Below are 6,000 nucleotides of genomic sequence, written 5' to 3'. Positions count from 1 at the left end.
CAGTAAAACATCCTTCAATGCTTCTACTCTGGGGCTGTAGAGAGCATCCTGTCCGGCAACATCACAGTCTGGTTTGGGAACAGCTCTGCCCAGGACAGGAAGGCCCTGCAGAGAGTAGTGCGTTCGGCAGAACGTACCATGGGAACTACACTCGCCCCCCCTGCAGGACCTATACATCAGGAGGTGCAGATCAAGAGCAAGCAAGATTAAGAGGGACCCCTACCACCCCAGCAACGGACTGTTCCAGCTGCTACGGTCAGGCAAACGCCTCCGCTGTCATGCTGTGAAAACGGAGAGGATGAGATGGAGTTTCTTCCCACAGGCCATCAGGACTGTTAACTATTATAACTCCAGGAACTAAATTTTCTTTTCTATATTAATTTAAATTTATATACTGTAATTGTAATTTTTTTTGCACAATCTACAGGCATTGCCACTTTCATTTCACTGCACATCGTGTATGTGACAAATGAAGTTGACTTAACTTGACGTTTAAAGATCACGAAGCGGCAACTCTTCAAGAAATAGTTATAAATGTCAACTATCAACTTATCCAAGATGAACAAAAAATAATTGTTTGCAAACAATCGCAGAGTTGTGAACACTGCCCAGTCTAGCACGCAGAATCGGCTTACTAAAATGGCACTGAAATGTACCCATGCCCTACGATCACGAATCGCGGGGCTTGGGTCAGCCCGCTGCGGACCTTTCACCGTCCGGCGCGGCCTGGAATCGGCCACGGGATTTTCACCGCCCGGCGGGGGCTCAAGGTCAGGAGTCCAGACCGCCGCGACGTGCCAACTTCAACAGCCTGACCGCGGGAGAGGACGGCAGGGGAAGAGAAAAGACATTCTGGCCTTCCATTACAGTGAGGAGGTGACTGGAGGACACTCACTGTGATGGATGTTTCTTTTTTTTGTTTGTTTTGTGTTGGTTTGTGATTGTGTGTGTGTAATTGCTTATTTTTATTGCTCTTATTGTTGAACTGTGGGTGACGGAATTTCGTCCAAAAGACTTGGTTTTTTTGGATGACAATCATGGTTATTCTGATTCTACTACGGTTGTCAGAGTCGAGTGGTCTATCTTGATCCTCTAGTACCTTTGATGTCCGTGTTCTGTCTTGCTCCTCTAGTACCTTTCATGTCTGTGTTCTATCTTGCTCCTCTAGTACCTTTGATGTCCGTGTTCTATCTTGCTCCTCTAGTACCTTTGATGTCCGTGTTCTATCTTGCTCCTCTAGTACCTTTGATGTCCGTGTTCTATCTTGCTCCTCTAGTACCTTTGATGTCCGTGTTCTATCTTGCTCCGCTAGTACCTTTGATGTCCGTGTTCTATTACCATATTACCCAAAATGGCGGCGCCGCCCTAGCAGCTGCGGCTTACCTGCGGTCCGTTTGTCTTTGTGTTTTGTTGTTTGTCTTAATTGTAGATGTGATGTCGTGTTTTTGTGGTTGTGTACTATGTGTGTGTGTGTGTGTGTGTTGGGTGGGAACTGTAAAATTGTAAATGTGTCTCTTTCGGAGACCCGACCTTTGTTTTCTGGATCGTGTCTCCGTTCCTGCTGCGGCCTACCATCGGCCCAACTCCTGGAGCTGGCGGCCTCCAGGGCTCTGGTTCACAGAGCCCGCGGACCGGACTCACCATCAGCGGAGCCGGCCGTCCTCGGAGGCTGCGGGAGCGGCTGCGATTCGCCTTAGGCTCGGGCTGTGTGGATGCCGACATCGGGAGCTCCGGCAGTGGCAGCGTGTTCGCCCGCCCTGGATCGCGGGGCTTGGGTCGGCCCGCTGCGAACATTTCACCGTCCGGCGCGGCCTGAAATGGGCCACGGGATTTTTCTCTGCTCGGCGGGGGCTTCAATGTCGGGGGCCACGACCGCCCCAACGTGCAGCAACAGCGTGTTTGCCCGCACCGGATCGCGGGGCTTGGGTCGGCCCGCCGCGAACCCTTCACCATGACAACGTGACAACGACACCAGCCTGACCGCGGGAGAAGACGGTAGGGGAAGAGAAAAGACATTCTGACCTTCCATCACAGTGAGGAGGGGACTGGAGGAGACTCACTGTGATGGATGTTTCTTTTTTTTTTTGCGATTTGGTTGGGGTTGTGTAATTTGCTTATTTTATTGCTTTTATTGTTGGACTGTGGGTGACTAAATTTCGATATCAAAATAAAGATATCTTGAATCTTGCTCCTCTAGTACCTTTGATGTCCGTGCTCTATCTTGCTCCTCTAGTACCTTTGATGTCCGTGCTCTATCTTGCTCCTCTAGTACCTTTGATGTCCGTGTTCTATCTTGCTCCTCTAGTACCTTTGATGTCCGTGCTCTATCTTGCTCCTCTAGTACCTTTGATGTCCGTGCTCTATCTTGCTCCTCTAGTACCTTTGATGTCCGTGTTCTCCAGAGGGAAGGGGATGGGGAGGTCAGGCAGCGCCGAGCGGTGAGACGGGTTCTGTGATTGGCGGGGAGGCGCCGTGGGCTCCGTAAGCCGCTCTGTGATTGGCCCAGAGTCGGTGAGCGGGGCTCGGGGCCTACCGGCGCGGCGGTTGCTCGCTGCGGCCGCCGCCATGTTTGTCATTCAGGCTGGCAACGGCAACGGCAACGGCAACGGCAACGGCAACGGCAACGGCAACGGCAACGGCAACGGCGGAGGGGCAGGAGGAGGAGGAGGAGAAACAGGGGCAGCAGGGACAGCGGGGGAGGAGCAGAAGCAGCGGTGGAGGAGGAAGAGGAGGAGTAACTGTTGGGGGATCGACGGTGGAGGAGGAGGAGGAGGAGGAGGAGAAGCGGCAGCGATGGCCGCGGCGCCCCCGGACACGGTAAACAAAACCCTCCTCAAACAGGCGGCCGCCGCCATAAAAGCTCAACCTTTCCTCTCCGGCGTGTACACGCGGGGTTTAACGCACCTGGAGGCTGCTGCTGCTGCTGCTGCTGCTGCCGCCACCGGCACCGGCACCGGCCCGTCTCCGCTTTACACGCGGGGCTGGGAGACCACGTGGTGAGGGGGGGGGGGGGAGAGAGGGAGAGAACAAACAAACAAACAAACAAACAAACAAACAAACAAACAAACATGGATGGGGGGGTGGGGGGGGCGAGCATGCTCAGGGACGGGGAAAGGAGGGTGGGAGGGAGGGAGGGGGTTGTGGATGCCTGGGAAGGAGAAGGAAGAAGCAGAGAGAGAGAGAGAGAGAGAGAGATGAGGAGGAGGGAAGTGTGGAGAGGGATAAGAGGAGGTGGGAGTTGAGGGGAGGGATAAGAGGAGGTGGGAGTTGAGGGGAGGGATGAGGAGGGAGTTGAGGGGAGGGAGTTGAGGGGAGGGATGAGAGGTGGGAGTTGAGGGGAGGGATGAGAGGAGGTAGTTCAGAAGAGGGATGAGAGAAGAGGGGTGTGGAGGAGGGATGGGAAAGGAGGAAAGTGGAAGAGGGATGAGAGGAGGGAGTTGAGGGGAGGGATGAGAGAGGTGGGAGTTGAGGGGAGGGATGAGAGGAGGTGGGAGTTGAGGGGAGGGATGAGGAAGGAGTTGAGGGGAGGGATGAGAGGAGGGAGTTGAGGGGAGGGATGAGAGAGGTGGAGTTGAGGGGAGGGGTGAGAGGAGGTGGAGTTGAGGGGACGGATGAGAGGAGGTGGGAGTTGGGACGGATGAGGAGGGAGTTGAGGGGAGGGATGAGAGGAGGGAGTTCAGGAGAGGGATGAGAGAAGAGGGGTTGTGGAGGAGGGATGGGAAAGGAGGAAAGTGTGGAAGAGGGATGAGAGGAGGGAGTTAGGGGGGATGAGAGGAGGGAGTTGAGGGGAAGGATGAGAGGTGGGAGTTAAGGGGAGGGATGAGAGGTGGGAGTTAAGGGGTGGGATGAGAGAGGTGGGAGTTAAGGGGAGGGATGAGGAGGAATTTGAGGGAGGGATGGAGAGGTGGGAGTGAGGGGAGGGATGAGAGGAAGGAGTTGAGGGGAGGGATGGGAGAAGTGAGTTGAGAGGTGGACGTTGACAGGAGGGGAGGGATGCGAGATGAGGTAGTTGAGGGGAGGGATGAGAGGAGGTTGAGGGGTGGGATGAGAGAGGATGGAAGGATTGAGAGGAGGGAAGGGGTGGAAGAGGAGGGAGTTAGGGGAAGGATGACAGAGGAGGGAGGGGAGGGGTGAGACAGGAGGGGAAGTTGAGGGAAAGGGTGAGAGGAGAGGAAGTTGAGGGGAGGGATCAGAGAGGAGGTTGAGAGGAGGGATGAGAGGGGAGGGAGTTGACAGGAGGGGAGGGATGAGAGGAGGGATGCAAGAGGGGAGGGATGAGAGAGGAGGTAGTTGAGGGGAGGGATGAGAGAGGAGGTTATGGGGGGAGGGATGAGAGGAGGTTGTTGAGGGGAGGGATGAGAGAGGAGGTTGAGGGAAGGGCAAGGAGTTGGGGGGGATGAGAGAGGAGGAAGTTGAGGGGAGGGATGAGAAAGATGCGAGAGGGGGGAGTTGAGGGAGGGATGAGAGAGATGCGAGAGGGGGGAGTTGAGGGGAGGAATCAGAAAGGAGGTTAATAGGAGGGGGGATGGGAGTTGAGAGGAGGAAGTTGAGGGGAGGGATGAGAGAGGAGGGATGCGCGGAGGAAGTTGAGAGGAGGGAGGAGGAGGATTGAGGATGTTTAGGGGAGGAGGAGCGTGAGAGAGTAGGGGCTTCAGGATGCTTGGGAAAGGTGGGGGTCCAAGATGCTTGGGGAAAGGGAGGAAGAGGTCCAGGATGCTGGGGGAAGAGGAGGAGGGATGGAGAGAGGAGGTGGTTGTGGATGCTGAGAGAAGAGAGGGTTTAGGATACTTGGGGAAGGTGGGGAAGGAGGGAGAAAGAGTGAGGGGGGGGGGGGGGGGGGGGGCGCTGAATGGGACATAAACTGCTGCAGTAACTCAGCAGGTTGGATATCTCCAGTCCGGGGAAGGGTCCCGACCCAAAACCTTGCCTGTCCTTGTTCTCCAGAGATGCTGCCAGACATTGAGTTCCTCCAGCACTTGGTGTCCTTTTGTGCATTTAACCTGGATATGCAGTTCTTTGTTTCTATTAGAGATGGAAGGGGTTGGCTTCGGAGGAGAGGGAAGGGAGGAGAGGAGTGGGAGAAGGAAAGATGGTGGAGGAGAGGAAGGATGAGGCACGTTGGAAGGTTGAAGAGTGGTGAGTTGTTAAGTGGGAGAGGGAGAAATGGCTTAGAAGACGGAAGGCAGAGGGAGGAGCATAGAGAGTGAAGGCATAGGAAAATTGGGAAGGTGGGTTTCGGTAGAGCAAGGTGCAGGAGGTTGATGGGAGAGGGGAAAGCAGAGGAAATGGCACCAGGAGATGCTGGGGTGGCTGATAGCTGGGGGATGTGGAATATTGAGAGAGGGGATTGAAGGGGCGAGGAGAGGGAGTGCGAGTAGCGGGCGTTGGTGTGGTTCTGGGTGTGGGACTGAGTAGAGGGTGGTGGGTGCCTGGAACATTAGGGGGCAATGGAGGAGGTGCAGTGAGTATTATGGGGCATTTATTATGATGGATAGTTGGAAGGGTGTTTGAGATTTGGGAGAGATACTGACGGGACAGGATAGAACTGTGGGGGGAGCAGGTGGATGTGGAATTTGGTGGGGGAGTGAAAGGTGGGGACAAAGTGGGAGGGAGGAAACCGATTAATTGCTCTGTAATTAATCATTTCCTCTCCCTAATACATGTTGTTTGGCTAAAGAGGCAGCTGGTCCTTTGAGATTGTGGGATATATCTCTCTTGGACCATCCAATGGGAATTTATCTGACAGTCAGAAGCAACTCATTGACTGATTCTTGAAAGCATCCAGTCAACCCAAAAGTAAAATAACTGGCAGTGTCAAAAATGGTTAATTGAAAAATTAACCAATGGATCAAATGAAAGCGAGTAGTTTGTTGCTTGATTTGCAGTCTGTGTCTTTGTGGTCACACTTTCACACCCGCGTACTTCCGAAATATAGTTTGGATGGGCGTAATGCTTTACTATATTGCTGTTAAACAGAAGCAGGCTCATGAAGGTATGCCA

The 6,000-nt window shown here is 54.1% G+C and overlaps 1 protein-coding gene across 1 annotated transcript in view; it reads left to right on the top strand.

The window, feature by feature from the left end:
* Positions 1-2,727: 2,727 nt before the first annotated feature.
* slc5a6a (solute carrier family 5 member 6a) overlaps positions 2,728-6,000 on the top strand; it is a 54,750-nt gene continuing 51,477 nt past the window's right edge. Inside the window, exon 1 of the mRNA XM_078431262.1 lies at positions 2,728-2,817. The gene's annotated coding sequence lies outside the window, so the exon portion shown is untranslated. The remainder of the gene's footprint in view (positions 2,818-6,000) is intronic.

This window comes from Rhinoraja longicauda, chromosome 3, assembly GCF_053455715.1.
Source record: "Rhinoraja longicauda isolate Sanriku21f chromosome 3, sRhiLon1.1, whole genome shotgun sequence".
NCBI lineage: Eukaryota > Metazoa > Chordata > Chondrichthyes > Rajiformes > Arhynchobatidae > Rhinoraja > Rhinoraja longicauda.
The sequence above is the reverse complement of the archived record's forward strand: the minus strand, read 5'-3'. Positions and strand labels throughout refer to the sequence as shown.